Below are 18,068 nucleotides of genomic sequence, written 5' to 3' on the forward strand. Positions count from 1 at the left end.
ATTCCGGTGGGCACGGATTTCTCGTCTTCGGATATTTTTACGGTGGGAAATATTTAGATTCATTTCTATTTTTTACGCCGGGTTGAAGATTTAGGGTTAGGTTAGGTTAGATTATGGTGGTAGTCGGTCCGTATGACCAACTCACTTAGACCTCACAGGTCCGTTGTGATACCACTGTGCGACACGGGAACCTTGTTTATTTACTTTCATGAAACCATTTTGAGGCTCTTATGAAGCGCAGGATTGGTCTAATCCACGCGCCAGATAGTTCTGTAAGAGAATTGAAAAAGTGTTTACCTAGACAACTTGCTCTGATTTTAGCTAAAGCTGGACAATTGCAAAGGAAGTGCTCTATTGTTTCTTCCTCCTCCTCATCTCTACAGCTTCCACAAGATTCATGGGAGAATACTCCTAGTCTCAAAGAATGCCTTCCAAATGGCCAGTGGCCGGTGACACAAGCCACGACCTTCGAGATATCTTCTCTTGAGAGGCTAAACAATTCCTTTGTCCTTTTCTTGTTTATTTGCGGCCACAGTAGCCTGGCTGTTACACATGTATCTTCTTCTTCCCATGACCTATTGGCCTCTTGCATAATGTTGTTTTTTATTATTAATTTACTCGTGGCTAAAGGTATTCCAATGGTACTTTTATCACGGAACAGTTGAAGAGCAGTACCTTTTCTGGCTAGCTCATCAGCTCTACAGTTTCCCTCAATATCTCTGTGTCCCGGAACCCAAATAAGGCTGACCTTGAATACGGTTGCTCAGCATTCCTGTGCAACCTTTGATCTTAGTATAGCCGCATTCATTGATTTAATGGCCGCCTGGCTTTCCGAGAATATATTTATAGTCGTTTTTGTTACGGCATGCATATTTAGGTATGTAACCACTTCTTTTATGGCTAGAACCTCTGCCTGATAGACGCTGCAATAGTCTGGTAGTCGAACGGATAGTTTCAGTCCTAATTCCTTCGAAAATACTCCATAGCCAACTTTATCGTCTAGCTTGGAACCATCTGTATAAAAATTTAATTCCCCCCTTTTCCATGACCTTGGTCTGTGCCACTCCCTTCTTTACGGTATACTTGTCTTGAAGAGCTTGTCGAAGGTAAGTCTAGGATTAGAATAGTCTATTTCTTGTTTGTGACTGTTCAGAGTGTGCAAAATACAAGCGTGGCCAAACGCCGTTCTTTCCATAGCGCCATACTTTTGAGTCAAAGCCCCGAGGCGGCAGCCACGTTTTTCGATACGAGATTTAGTGCAGGCAAATTGATTAGCACTTCTAGCGCTTTGTTTGGGGTAGTCCTTAAATGCACCAGAGATGCATAAAAGAGCTGTTCTTTGGACCTTATTCATGATTTTAGCGTAACTCGCCTTAAGAGTAAATGACCACCATACAAGTATTCCATATATTAAGATTGGTCTAACTACCGAAGTATACAACCAATGAGTAACGCGAGGTGTTAACCTCCATTTAATACCGACCGCTTTTTGCAAGTATATAATGCAACGTTGGCCTTTTTTACTCTTTCCTCAATATTAGGTTTCTCCACACCCTTGAAAACTAGCGGGGAGATTATAGGAAGCCTAAGTTTCCTTGTGAAGAGAATTATTTCAGTTTTTGCGGGATTTATAGCGAGTCCTCTACTCTCAGTCCAGCTCCTAAAATTCATTTATCCGATTCGCACAAGAAAACCCGCAAAACATCAATAATTTAGAGTGAAGTTGTTTTTTTTTTTTTGTTTGTAAGAATGAGCTTTAACGAGTGGCTTCATTTGCTATAGCAAGCGAAAAGATTTCACTATAAAATTAATTTTATTGTAACCACAAAATGTCAGCTGAAAGCCGTTCCGACACAATTGTGTTTAACCGACCGAATTTTCCGACAGAAATGGATCAGCTGTTTAAGCTTCCATAAAACTAAATTCCTTTCCTTGTGTAACAATGAATTAAAACTTGAAGCTTGATTCAATACGAGATTTTCGATGAAGTTTGTTGTCAAATCTATATTCATGTGATTAAGGGGACAGATCCCTGTAAAATTTCGCAACAAACATTTTTTTTTATAATATGTTAATATAATCCTTTAAGAATATGTCAAAAAAATTTTAGAAAGTAAATTTAAGTATTTCTTATATTATAGATCGTCAATCGTGACGACTCTATTCTTTGCGTTCGAGCGCTGGGAGAGGTGTAGTTACGTTGTATTCAAACTTTAGACGCATTTTTCTCAAAACTATATTTTTCGAATTGGCGTACACGATAACTCGAAAAGTTATTGACCGATCTCCCTGAAATTTTGCACACACATTTGTGAATTTACAAGTTTTCGAAAATAATAAAAAACAATTATTTTTTCGGAGCAAAGATAGTAGAAAAATTCGCCCCAAAATTATTTTGTTTTTTAAGCATTTTATTAAATTATGACATTAATAAACAAAAAAGTTGTGGTTTTTTGTATTCAGCTCACCGACGCCGATACTGCATACAATGCCCGCCGGTTGAGAAGCCCCGCTGCGACCTTCCTGGAAGAATTGAGTATACATCCGCCATTTAAGTGATTAAAATAAAAAAAAATTTATATTATTTTAAGTATAAATAAACTGTATGCCAATTTTGAAAAAAATATATTGAATTCTTCATTTTAAACAATTTTAAATAGATTCAGGGAAAATATGGCCGTTTACAGGTATCTGCGCCCTTAAATGAAATATTATAAAGGGTGGTTAAGTTTCAAGGGCCAGTGTTGATTTTGAATAAAATACAATTTTTTTAAGAAATTATTATCATTTCTCTTTATTATGATAATATTTATATAGCTCAATTACGCATAAAACAAAATATCGGCCAAATGCCCGCAGCGGCCTCGGCGGCACACCTCCATCTGATGATCCAAATTTTCGATAACGCTGAGGCATAATCATCCTTAAGCTCTTTAATTGTTGCTGGCTTATCGACGAAGGTATACGTTCTTTCAAATAACCCCAAAGAAAGAAGTCCAACGGTGTCACATCACATGATCTTGGCGGGCAATTGTCATCGCCACGACGTGAGATTATTCGGCTATAAAATTTTTCGTTAGCTGTGTGATAAGTGGCACCGTCCTGTTAAAACCACATATCATAAAAAGTTCGTTATCATCTCGCGATAGCGAACACTATTCACAGTAACTGCCTGACCGGCCTCATTTTGGAAAAAATACGGCCCAATGATGCCGCCGGCCCATAAACCGCACCAAACAGTCACTCTTTGTGGGTGCATTGGTTTTTCGGCAATCACTCTTGGATTATCATTCGCCCAAATGCGGCAATTCTGCTTATTAACGAATCCACTGAGGTGAAAATGTGCCTCATCACTGAAGATGATTTTCTTCGAAAATAGGTCATTCACTGTTGCCATTTCCTGTCACCATTCTGACCATTGACGACGCTTGAAATAGTCAAGTGGCTTTAGTTCTTGAGTCAATTGCACCTTGTAAGCGTGTAAATGCAAGTCTTTATGCATAATGTTCATCAACGACGAGCGTGAGAGGTGCAATTGTTGGGCACGACGACGAGTTGAGGTGGACGCCTCTTCAACCACACTATCGCGAACAGCAGCAATATTTTCTGCAGTACGAGCATGCGCTGGTGTTTTCACATCTCCTACAGACCCGGTTTGCTCAAACTTTTGCAAAATTTTTCCGCTTGGACGCACATTTGGACGATTAAATTGACCGAAAAAAACCACGAAGTGCGCGATATGAATTTTGATTTGAACGCCCGTTTTCATAATAAGCCTGAATAACTTTAATGCGTTACTCGATTGTGTATCTTTCCATGGTTTAAATTGAGTTGGTCTGAAATTGAAAAATGTCAAATGAAATGCACAAAAAAACTTGACGTTTAGGTGTGGTTCACATTCTACATCGGCCCTTAAAACTTAACCACCCTTTATATTAAATTATTATTATTAAAAGAAAATTAAATTAAACAATTGTGAAAACTTTAAAAATTAAGCTTTCAAACTAGGTGGTTTTATACAACCTTTTGTTTTTGCATGGGGACCGGCCCGGTTTAATGTATGATACATAAGTAAATACTACACATACAACTACATACATATATGTACGTGCATGCAAACGTCATAGTAATTGTGGCAGACACGTGGACTCCTACCAATTACGAAATTACTGTTATACTATCATTAACTCATCGCATGTAAACAAATACCTGAATATATCTAAATTTTCAGCTGATTCCTATGACCCTAATTATGATGTGGTTCGTTTTATAAAATATTTCCATAAATTGCAGCGATTTTCGCAATTATTTGCCCGCAATTATTATAATAAACCTTAATTTATAAACATTGCAATAAAATAAAAAAAAAACTCGTCACACTCTTTCAAAAGAGACGCCTAGATGTCAGTGGTGCAGTCTGTGTCAGAAAAGAGGAACCGCGATTATTCATGAAGTATAAAAGATTATATTAAAAAAAAAAAAAATCGTGAAAGTATGTACAAATCTTTGAGTCACAATTACTCAATAAGCCGTGTAGTCTCCATCGTTATCGAGTAGAGCCTGGCATCTTCTCGGCATGCTTTGAACCAGCTTTTCTACGTAACTCTTCGACAAAGAGGGCAAGATTTTGCGAACTTGACGCACCAGTTGCTTTAAGGGGGGGGGGGGTAGGGTCACAAAATCGAAATTTTTTTTCTTCACTCATCTTATAGTAAATCATTTAAAGAATGTTGTGTCAAAATTTTAAGTGGATCGAAGCAGAACTCTCAAAGTTATAGCGTTTGTAGTTGTTGCGTTAATTCATGTCAAAGTTGTTGCGTTAATTCATGGAAAAAAAGGCACATTTTTATGATTTTTTTTTTGATGACACAGTTAAAATTTATTCGTCTTCTACTACATAAAACTATAGCATTTGAAGTATATTTTGTGAAATTTTCATCCAAAAATATTTAAAAATACGGCAATGGCAGAAATTATTCGGACGCATCTCAAAAAAAAGTAGTTTTGCGGTGCCCCTCATAACTCGGTGTTAAATCATCAAAAAACCAAAGTTATTTCGTTAGATAATCGTTTTCTCCGAGTAACGCCGAGAGGGTTTTTTGAAATTAAAAATTTTTCGATTTTTGGGAACACGTTAAGGTAGCAACACTTACATGGCTGTATCTTTGTAAGTTTTGCTCCGATTCATCTAAAATTTTCACAGAATATTCTTGAAAGGTTCTTCATTTAAAAAACCAAATAAAAAAAAATGCACAAAAAAAATTTAAAAACGTTACCCCCCCTTAAATCATTGAGTGGCTTTTCGGCAAAATGCGTTTTCATAATTCCACCCACATTTTCAATGGGGATGGCGTCTGGGGACTGGGAAGGCCAGTCGAATACTGTGACGCCATTTTCTTGTTTCCATAAAAATACCGCCTCGAAACGCTTCCCGTACTTCTCACTCATTTTTGTTTGGTTGCGTTTACGGGAAAGTTTCGAACGACACTAACCTGAGTTAGCACGGCGTCGTAGTCCTTGAGTGGGACTATTACGCAGCAAACAGCAGCGAAATATACCTTGAAGTTACAAGAAAAAACCGGTTCACAGACTGTAATTCCTAGACTGTAGCTTTTTTATGTGATCTTTGGAATTTGTCAAGTAAACAGATGTACATTTTTACGTGGGAGAACAACGAATTAAAATTATTAAAACCTATTATGAAAATGTCCGATCTTAGGAGGCACATATCGCACAATTCGTGATTTTTTGTGTGGAAATAATCGTCGGAATGCGTCGAAAATTAAAAGGTCGGCGAAAAAACAATTTCAAGAAAATGGTTCTGTCGAGGATAGAAAAAGGACTGACAGACCAAAATCTAGAAGTTTCTTTAAAAATATTGCTGCTGTAGTGCAAAGTGTTGTGGGACAAGCTTCAACATCGATATCTCGATGCTCTCCGCAATTAGGCATTCATGAATCGTTTATTTGGCGGATTTTACCTGTAGATGTGCGATGGTCATGCTGGACATTTAAGTGATGCCATTTTTCACATCCCGTTTTTAGGAGTCGTATTTTGAATAAAAATAGTGAAACTTGAAAGAATCTAAATTTTTACAGATTTGAAAGATACCATTCGGCGAGTAGGACTAATTATATCATACGGATCATTAGTATGGTGGCCTGCATTAAACAAACAGTACAACGTTGGGCGGCTAACAACCGTACAACAACCAGCCTGCGCAGGAATAATTGGAGCTATGAAATCCGTCCAGCAGAGGCACTTAAGCCTACCTTTTACCAATGGTCTTACAACTACGATTAACAGCAACGAATACCGCCTTCAGAATAAAAGAAAGTGGCTTTTGGAATGCTTGGATGTTTGGTCTTAGTGTTATTTTAGGCAGCCAAAGGCTTACTAGCAACTCATCAGAGTTTACTACCGCTACCCTAGACCTTAGAACACAGTTTAAGGCAAAGTTCTCCACGTAAAAGGAATGGGATTTGAATTCGGTAGACAAAGAGAATACAACTGCTCTTTACACTGGCGGATCCAAGATGGACTGCGGCGGTGTATAGTCGAAGGACCTCGAAACTTCCAAGTCTTTTTGCCTTTCGGGGAATTGGAATAGTATCTTTCAAGCAGAAGCTTGTAGGATACTTAGAAACCATCCACCAACTATCGGAAGTTTGTATCTGAAAAAAAAAAATAATCAAGCAGCTATCTTAGCTTTAAAGTCACCCATAACCCATTCAAAAATCGTCAGACAATGCAAAATAGAACTTAATGCTTTAGCGCGCAGGACAGACATCACTCTCATCTGATTACCAGGCCATAGAGGAAAAATAGAGGGAAATGAGAAAGCTGATGAGCTGGCTAGACATGGGGTAGCCTATAACGAGTCCGAAGTGGTAGAAATAGGCTGTTCCCAAGACGTGTGCAAAAGCGAGATCTTATCGCTATCCCAGAAGCAGACCGTTGACAGATGGATTAACACGGATACCTGCAAAATAACTAAAGAAACTTGGTTCAACTTCAACAAATCCAGAACTGACGAATTGTTAAGAAAGCCAGCAGATGTATTCAGAATTACGTCAACAATAGCTGGCCACTGGCCTTTGGGAGACCATGCCAGGAAGATAAGGTGGCCGTACAACGATTGATGTAGAAGAAGCTGCAATCTAAGCTGTAATCTAAGGAATCTAAGGAAACAGTATTTTATAATACTATCTATTTCCTATCCCAAATTCGGGTGCTCTACGACATAAAATGCTGGGGGCGTTCTCGATGGTTAACTTGAAAAAAATTGCAGACAAGAAAATATACGACACATGCAGATTCATAGTCAAATCAAGATGGTTTGACTAATAAAAAGTAGTGGCTCTGCAAGTGGTGTATCAAAATGGCATCTTTCGTGCTAATTGGGTCTGGGCTGTGTCACTCACACAACACCTGCACCACCACTACCACCATTCGGCGTGAAACTACAGAGATAAAACCAAAGCCTAAATGCCATCAAAAATTTCACCAAAAGTAGCAACATCTGGAAGTGTGCACCTGGAGAACACTTGGAAAATATCATTTATCATTTACAAATCGCAAATCTTCTACTACATAAAGGTTTTGGACTTTTGTAAAATAATAAGATTATCCGCCTCATTAGAACCTTTTACGAGAACTCCGAACTGCCAGTTCCGGCACAACGGCAACATCAGTAACCTATTCACCACGAACCTTAAGCCTGTTAAGGCAAGGTTGTCCCCTGTCACATTTTCTTTTCGCCATCGTCCTAGTCGACGTTATTAGCCAATTGCCATCTCCCTCCTCTCTCCACTAGGCACGCTGGCACGCATTGTCGGAGTCAACATCGCCAAGACAAAGGCTATGAGAGTCAATCACAATAAAGCAAAGCCTATAATGGTTGACGGGTGTCCGGTGGAATTTGTCGAAAGCTTCTGCTACCTTAGCTGCACTATCACGGCAGACGGCGGAGCAGATTAAGGGGGAGGTAGGGTTTAGCGCTAAAAAAAAACACTTTTTTTGTGAATTTTTTACAGAAATATGGCTTAAGATACTTTAATAAAATCAGTTACATGTTATTGTACATCTTTTCAATAAGTTTTTAAAAAATATTAATAATAAAATATTGACAAATAAGCCCATGACAGAGTTTTTTTGGAGATATGTTTTTCGAGAGGTGCTCTGCGGTGTCGTAGAATCATCTGAAACTAAAAAAGTCGAATTTTTCAGTTAAAGTATGACGTAATGCTCCCCCCTACATTAATACAATTTTTTTTTTCATTTTTGTAGTTTTGGTGGCAAAAAAACGTAAAACGAGCATTTTTGGCGAAAAATTTCGCCATATTTGTAAGTGAAAAACAACCTTAAAAAAAAAAATGAAAAAAAACAGTGTAGGGGGGAGGTATTTTTGATTTAGAAAACGTGTGCCAAATTTGAAAAGAATTGGTTGAATAGTTTCGGAGTTGTGATTGGCACCGACTTTTAAGAAGTCGTTTCGGGAAAAACGCGTTTGAAAAAATGACTCTGAGAAATTATCGATGCTCCGCATTCGAGGTAGAGTGCCTACAAAGGCTATAACTTTGAGAGTTCTGCTCCGATCCACTTAAAATTTTGACACAACATTCTTGAAATGATTTACTATAAGATGAGTGAAGAAAAAAATTTCGATTTTGTGACCTTAAGGTGTCAACTGCAGGCTAAACAAAGGCAGGGCGACGTTCGGGCGAATGTATGCAGTATGGGCGAGTTCGCAAATCCCCAGGTGTTCTAAATTGCTAATATTTAGCTCATGTATGAAATCAGTATTGTCATACAGAAGTGAAACATGACTGGTCCTCAACACCATCACACAGACGCACAATCTTTCGTCAACAAATGCCTCCGCGTTAACTGTAGAATATTCTGGCCGACGCGCAGTGCAGATCAACGAATGAAGAGCCCATCCTGTGGCAAATTAAGTACAGAAAGTGGCGATGGACAGGTTACACGCTTAGAAAACCACCAGATAGAATCACGAGAATGGCACTGGACTGGAACCCGCAAGGGAGCAGTGGTCGCGGTCGGTCAAAGATTATTTTGCGAAGGTCGATGTTGCGCGAACTAGCAGATGCCGGCGCACACGGAACGGCGCAAAAATAACAGACCCGAACCCTGTACGATGGAAGAGTCTTGTCGAGGCCCTATGCTTCCGAGCAAAGCTCCCGGAACAAAGAAATAAACTGCAAAATATGATTTTCAACGATATGTCACAATATGAAATTTAGTCTCAGTTATTACAACCTCCGTTAGTCGACCCGGTCTAATGTGCACGTGCACGCAAATTTGCAATTGCATTTGCCATTACATTCAACACCTATTTGTCTGATTAAAGCAAATAAAATACGTTTCATAGCTATAGCAGATGTCATTAATATTATTATTATTTGCTAGAGCTCCGGCCGGGGGTATACCTATAACTGCCTATTGAATATATTGCACCATAAGGAATATTATACATACGATGACAAATAGCTCTGAAAAGTAATCAAATTAGGGGAAAATAAATTACAATCACACTTTTTATACCATATTTGCATGTATTATTTATATTCCTCATTAGCATAACACTTTTGAAAATGAGTTTACTTTGCCATCATGAGACTAATTTTCACTATTATGTTATATGTAAGTAGATCAAGTCATCTTTCCATCTAAGGAAGAATGGAATAAGGTATTCTCTCTAAACAACTTCGACACTACAGTCTATACAGATCGCACCCTAAATACAAAAGGGTCACAACTCAAAATGTACTTCTGCTCAAATATGAACGAGACGTTATCAATAAAACGTTCCGCGGATGACATATGGCAAAAATAAATTTTTTGTTTTTTGGTAGGACTGTTATAAGCTTACATGGCAAATTTCAGCGTGATATGTCACATAGTTTGTTTTCTGTGCTACTGTAAACAAGTCAAGTTCGAGAGTGGAAAATTTTGAGTTGTGACCCTTTTGTATTTTGGGTGCGAGATGTTTCTAAAATGGATTTTGGTGTTGGAGCTGGTATATACTCTCATAGACTTAAAATTGAAAAATCTGTGCGTCTTCCTAACACCAGCAGTATCTTCTAGGCGGAAGTACTGGCAATTGGGGAAGCTTGTAGGCTACTAATCGCAGATTTCTCTTTTAAGGGCAATCGCTATTCTTTCGGATAGCCAACCTGCAATTCAGGCACTGGATTCAGCTACTACAAACTCTATGGTGGTGGAACAAAGTAGGAATAGCCTCACCACCTTGAGTGTAAACAATAAAGTTACGTCAATCTGGGTGCCGGGACATCGGAATATTGAAGGCAACGAAAAAGTAGATGAACTGGCAAGAGGGGGATCTGCCATGAATAGCGCTCTTGCAGAATCGGTATTCACGCCATTAGGTGCAGTCAAGAATGCAATTTCCCTAAAATACCTCCGAATCGCGGATTGTAGATGGAGAGGCCAAACGAAATACAAAATTAGCAGAACGTTATGGCCCACCTACAACCTCAAACAATCGTCAATATTGTTAAACATGAAACGATGGGATGCCTGGAGACTAACGGCAGTCAAAATTGGCTTTTGGTCTGTCGGAGAACAAGCAGCCAAAATGGGCATCCCTGACAATACATACTGTCATAGTTGTAAACAACCGGAGAAAAAGGAAACAATCGAGAGTTCGAGCAACTCTCTGGCTTAGATGTCAACTACCTAATAAGGTTCTTAAACCGCAAAGACTGGATATAGTCATGCCGTAAATAACTGGTAAACAAGTTGGAAACGAGGATGTGGCAACAAAATGGTGCGGAAGCTCTAGTTGGATTCTGGAAGAATCACCACAAAAACCAACCAACCAACCAGATCAAGTCATGATTTTGAGTACAACTGCCTGAACTCCTATTGGGCGGTGCACCATTGATAGCTAATGTTTCAAGCTTGAAAAACTCATTCGACCGCTCCAGTTAGAATAAAGTTGAATCGTACTTTACTACTATTCGCCCAACACTACATTTGACTACCAGTCAAAAAGCAATCCTTATTTGCTACTTTATTGGTCCTTGGATGACCACTTTCTCCCAAATACATTTTTAGCTTTTCGACAAGAAAATATATATCGACCACATGAATGTTGTTGTTTTTGTAGTGCTATAAACATTTCCCATACATATACGGGGAATGCTGCTGAAGTGATAGTCCTTGGCCGGATATAAACACGGGTCGTTCCGGTTACATAGAACCAACTATCGTGGGAACGTCGACCGTACAAATCTAAGAGTTTGATTGCCGTTTGGCTATTAGGGATTCATCTTTAATTTTCATCAGCATAATTAGTCTCCTAAGTCTTCATATGACAGATATCGCTATCTGATGAAAATGCCAGTGGTCTTGAAAATAAATTTGTTTTTCAGCCATACTAATGAGAAAGTTCACTATAAGTTCGTTAACAGCGTACAAAGGTCGAATAAGGTCGAAGTGCAACCCTCATAAAGTATCTATCTATTTTCGTTATCGGAATGATATCGAACGACAGCAGCATTCCACTAACATTAAAGGAAAATACAGCAAGCACAACTAGTACTTTAAACCGCCCGTCTGGGATTGCAGCAACTTTGCCTGCGGGTGGGTGATTCTGCGGCTTTCCTATAGACTTTTATAAGAACGGTTCTACGTTAATGAACTGGCTACTTAACTACTGTGATCCCAACATTGTCATTCGGTTGGATAAATAATGCGTGCTGGTTTCGAGTAATCGCTTGAATCGATTATTGTCATACCGATGGCTTAGACGAAACCCTCGATAGGCGCTGGTACGTTAGCGTAACGACCTGGATTTACCTATCCGACCAATCACTCCAGTAGCATTCCCCGTACATCTATGGTGGAAAAATAAAAAAAAACGATTCTTTTTATTGAATTTAGAAACCAGACACGTTACCAGGTACGTTACGAAACTTACAAACGTACCCTATGATCAGAAGGTATCGGAAATGTTTAAATAAAACAGAACAGAGTTAAATTTCAGGCAAATTTTTTTTATGTTCATCAAAATATGACCCGTATGAAGCAACACACATGTGCCAACGTTTAACCCAGTCCTCCATGCACCCCTTGTAGGCCGACGAAGGGATGGTCTTCAGCTCCTTCGTCGCATTCTCTTTAATCTCCTTTATCGACTGAAATCTCCTTCCACGAAGTGCTAACTTCAACTTGCTTCAAAACGGATAAATAATATTCTTTATTGACTGTTGGCCCGATGGAAGGACTCATGGTGCACTACGCCTTCGGTTCGTTTAAATTAAACATTCCCGGTACTTTCTGATCATAGGGTATCCCGTGCATATCTGTTTTTGTAGATAGAGTAGATCCAAGTACGTCTTACAGACATTCTTATCTTTATACGAATATATAAAATCCCGGTGTGTGCGCGTGCTAGTAATCCTTCTCCTCCTAATTGTCTTGACCCATGAAAATAACCTGGAGCCTGAACTAGCATTTAGAAAACCTGGACTACGACGATTATACATTTATATGCCTGATGGCGCACAAAACTCGTGTATATCTTCATAGTTACATGCGGTCAGCGCTTTTGTAGCTCAAACAGTGCTAAAAATCAATATTGCCAAATAAAATTCACCAATGAAACGCAAGTTGATCAGATCGGCAGTTTTTCCTAAGAAATAGTAAATGGATTATGCCATCTCGACAGCATTATTGCAAATATTCGCAATCGCATATCAAAAGGAGGTTCTGCATTTGGTATGCTGGATGAAGTCTGGAGATCGGCGTACTTATCCAGACGTACGAAGTTGGGAATTTCCTACGCCAACGTTCTCGGTGGTCCTAAACCTTTTTTAATCGTTGCCCACGTAAAATCATGCGGATATTCTGGCCTAAAACCATAACATTGGGCTATGGGCTAGTACTAAACAAATACCCATCCTCCTCGAAGTAAGATGTCGCAAATGGAAGTGTATCGATCATACACTGCGTAAATCGTTGGACGACATCATAGGAGCGCATTGAATTGAAATCCCCAAGAGAGTCGCAGACGTGGGAGACCAGCCAACACCTGGTGGCGAAATGTGGATGAAGAAGCGTAAAGCTTCAAATAAATCAAATTATAATCTATTTCTGTCTATTTCCCAAGTGTTTAATTTGATTGATGTATGACACCATTTGCAAATATAATGTAATAGGGTGACTAATTTTGCTCCACTTTGTACGTCGGCAACACGACAGGGATATTCCATTAATCCAAATCGAACGAGGTTTTAAAATAGAAGCATATTGATTTCCCCGGGCTATGCTGTACGAATACTATCGTCTTTTTCCGAAAATAAGACATCCTCCGAAAATAAGCCCTATCGAGATTTTCGGAACTTTTTGTAAAGCAAGTCATCCCTCGAAATTAATCCCTAGCTAAAATAATGTGACAAATGGAATTCGTTAAAAAATGTTGTTGATTTATTAAGTATAAGGAAAAATATGTTTAGTTTTCCTAATACTCGTATTTCAGAGAAATGATTGAAAAAAAATATTCCGTGAAATTAATTGTTTACCTCTACACTTCCTTTCAAATTAACTCTTCGAATTTATCTTAAAAATACAACTAAGGCAGCCGTCTACATTGGGCGACAGTGCAGGTATACAACGTTTCATTTCAGTCTTGTAAGTCTAATTACACTGTGTGACAAAAAAAAAAAATTAAATATACTTTTATGGAGACCTAGCACAACTTATGGCTATAGAAAAACTAAACAAAATGGTATAGGAGAAATTTCCAATACACCCCCAAAATCTCGTTTTATGGCCATAAAACCGTTTTTCAGTAGGTTGATGTGAAGAATCACTCCTAACTTCGCCAATTTCCATCCGATTTCGAATTTGTTTTTTTAGTTCGAAAGAACAAAAACAAGCCTTTTTGACAGTGTGTTGACAATTTTTCTGAAATGACAACTGACGAGACTGTAGACGGAAGTATTTGGAATTTTTTTATTTTTTCTCTATTTTTTCAACTTTGACATAATTTTTACGATATTATCCGTTATTGAGGATTTTTTATAGTACACTACTGTTATAGTAAATTTAATTTTGCGTCGAATGAGCTATATTTGACTGTAATTGAATTTAAATTAATAGAGTTGTGTGAGTTTTAAGATTTTTTTTTTTTTACTAATTTGGTATGTAGGTATAACTTACGCTAAATGGGAATAAGGACGTGTTTTGATGCGTTATTATAGATCCGTAATATTTATTGGAGTATATATGTATACATAAGAGTACACTGTACTGCATACAACAGAACTGGTTAGAACTTACGAAAATTTCTCCCTCCCCCGAAAATAAGCCCGTATTTAGCGCGTATTTTCGACCAAAAAAGAAATGAAATGAAATGAAATGAAATGAAAGTAAGACAGTGTCTTATTTTCGAAAAATGGGGGTATATCTTAATTTTTGATTTTCAGTGTTATCAGCAGTACAAGTGACCACTATTTTACAACTATTATACTTTGATATAATAGAAAGCGTTAGAATACGCAAAATAGTTTCGATTTAGCAGTAAGGCACGACACGTTTTTGCATGTATTTACATATTTGTGTATGTAAATAACAAAGCCTACTTATAATTATGAAGTGTGCGCTGAAATTACTATCTAAGTGTGTGCACACACTTTCACACATACACATGTGTGTGTAGCTGGGACAACAATCCCGGAATCCCGATGTGTTTCAGGTTTGAAGCATTTGAAATACCGAATGGACAAAGTAGAAATGCTAATAATTTATTCTCAGCGTCCAAGGCTGATAGATTTACCAGGTTTGCTCTGAAAATAAAAGATTGTGAGGGAAACTTCGATTCGAGGTTCAGCCGAATTCTGCACGATCATTTCGCATGTATTCACAGACTTGTTCAATCAGTCGTTGTTCAGAAAGCAAAGAAGCATCATGAGTGAAGGTTGTGTAGATTTTTTTTCGTATATCACTAACACATTTTTATCGCCTCGCATGATTCAATTATTAAAGGTTTGCTCACTTGTGACATTAGAATTTTGACACTCTCTTACAAAAGGTCGCATTTAAGAAGGGCGTAGAAAGTGGAAAAATTAAATACCTTCTTGGTAAAAATGGAAGCAAAAAACGTTTTCTATTTACTTAAATTATAACTGGTACAAACAGAAATTGCCAGGAATGATATTAAAAAAAATGTTATTAAGTTAAACCCAGATTGATATTTAGTGAATTAATTTTTAAATTGAAAACTGATCACGAAGTTGGGAAGTTTTACCAATATGAAGCTATTATATTACCTAAGCAGTATGGCCCTAATGAATTCTTTGCGCCTTGGTTTACTATGCTATGCCCATGTAAGTTTGGAATTTTGACCCCCCAAGTTGCGATTATTCATTCTTAACTTCTTGACAAACTACCACGGGCATGAAACACCAAATGATAGAAAATGTTGTTTGTAATAGCAGAGGCTCCTCGACAGGCAATTGCACACCTCCGAGTGTATTTCTGCCATGAAAAAACGCCTCATAAAAAGCTATCTACCATCAGGAAGCTATGATTAGTTACATATTGCTAAATGAGCTCTTGTTGGTGGCTTATGTATCTTTAAAGTAACGTAGTAAGTACTTCCCCCACCTGTATTTGAAAGGCAATGGACTCAAATTGTCAAAACGTCCATCTTTCACGTTCATTGCCCCAAAAAGATGCTTTGTGATATCCTGATTTAAGCTGTATGCCAGTATGTTTTCCATATCGTCTTGGTTATTCAAATACCGAGCAAGTGCTTATACACGCTTTTGAAAACGAAATGTTTTTCCTACAAATTTTACATTTCTTCCACTTTTGCTAAAAATTTCTAGAGTTAACAACCCAGTGTCTTGCTAAGGGAGCCGATTTGTCAAGAGGAAATGAGAAAGCTGCTTACTGAGCAAACCTTTTATTATTGAATCATGATCGCCTCGCGAAATTTGCGGAATCATTTCATATAGTCGATCAGCTGATTCTGTCAAATTCGCTCACAGCCGAATAACGGTCTGCTAAAGAGCACATCTTTAATAATCTTTTCGCCATGCTCAGCGCGTCGGAAAGTTGAAGTAAATATTTTGTAATGGTGGAGATAGAGGTCATTAACTTCAAATTGTGTATCTTCAATTGCTGTAGCCAGATGTTGTTATCAGCAAGTTTTGTATGAAACCGGTTCATGTCAAGATTAGAATACTCCGCTTGAAATATTTTGCTGCACTTATGCACACGTTTTAAAGTAGAACAAATACTAGGTTTTTCAATAAGTTTTGCGGTTCGATAAGAAAAAACAATTTAATGGTTTGACATACACTTTATTATTCAGTATAGTTTCCCTGAACATCAATACACTGGTTCCAACGAGATTCCAACTTATGAATTCCATCCCTGAAGTGAGAAGCTGCAAAGGCTGCAAAATACGACTCCACAGCTGTTATGACCTCATTATCAGATGAAAAACGCTTTCCCCGTACGAATTTCTGGAATCTGGAAACAGATGGAAGTAGCAGATGGAAGATAATACGGTGGATGCTCCAACAATTCGAAACTTAATTTGTCAAATTGCTCTTGTGACACGGTGCATTGATCTGATAAAAATAATTTTTATCTTTTGCAAACTGGGTATTTTTTCGCAAATTTTTTCCTTCAGCTGGTGTAGAAGGTTTCAATAGTATTCAGATTTTATTTTTTTACCAGTTTGCGAGTAATCCCCAAACAAGATTATTTTGGCATCCCAAAAAACTGATGATAACACCTTCTTAGCCGATTTCTGGGCCACAACTTGTTTCGGACCCGCAGAAGCAGGTTCACACCACTCCTTAGTCCCTTATTTTGATTTAGGATCATGGTGATAGACCCAAGTCTCATCCATAGTGATGAATCGATGCACACAACCAACTTTATCCTTTCGAAAAGGCTCTAAATGTTGCTGAGAAAGTCGCATTCGTATATTTTTTTGTTCCATTGCAATGGAGGGCTCTAGTGAATAGCATTCGTAATCGGCTACTGTCGGAGTTAATTAGAGTTATAGAAATGCACCAAGTAATGGAGTTAAGCAGAATTTTATTATTAAAAAAAGTGTATTTAATAAATGCTACTAGCCTATGAACAGACTTTTAATAGTCTTGTAGGACTTACAGTTTATTGTAAATTAAAATGTATTATTATACTAGTAATAAATAAATTCAAAAACTCAAATTCAAAAATTTTTCCAATAATTTTTAGTTTTTTATTTATTTATTGTTTTATTAATAATGTTTTCTATTTTTTTTTTAATTTTAATTTTTTCATCTTAATTTTTTACTTTTTTTAATTAAAATTTTTAATTTTTTACTTTTTTATTTAATTAAATTTTTAATTTTTATGTAAATTTTTTTTCGATTTTATTTAAATTTTTATCTCTATTTTATTTCAATTTCTATGTTTATTTTATTTAATAAGGCTTTTTTGTTTTTTTGGTTTAATCATTTTTTTATTTTCATTTAATAACACAGGCCGACAAAATTTAACCAACATTCAGACCCAGAAACCAGACTATATATTTCCGAAGGTTTATGATGCCCTGAATCCTGGAGACGGTAGTACGAGATATTAAGAAAAATAAGACTTATTTCAAGAAAAATATGCGACTAAACTCGCTGTTCCCAAGATTAGGTGGGTTAGCCTGCTTGTGGTGTGGTAGGGGTGGTTTCTAGGGGTTAGGGGATACGGGAGTTCATGGGTTAACAGTTAAGTTGGTTAGCCCACTTGTGTTGTGAGATATCTAGATAAATAAGACTTATTTAAAAAAAAATATGCGAGTAAACGCTGTCCCCAGGGTTAAGTGGGTTAGCCTGCTTGCGGTATGATAGGGGTGGTTTCTAGGGGTTAGGGCTGTGTGTGACTCGGTACTAGTGGGTTAGATAGAGTAGGGATGTAGTGAGACAGCATACTTATGGTGTGAGACAAAATTTTAAGAAAAATAAGACTCAATTCAAGAAAATTAGTAATCGACTATATAATGTGTATGTTATCTGAATCGATTTTCA

This window comes from Anastrepha obliqua, chromosome 1 (assembly GCF_027943255.1).
Source record: "Anastrepha obliqua isolate idAnaObli1 chromosome 1, idAnaObli1_1.0, whole genome shotgun sequence".
NCBI classification, from domain to species: domain Eukaryota; kingdom Metazoa; phylum Arthropoda; class Insecta; order Diptera; family Tephritidae; genus Anastrepha; species Anastrepha obliqua.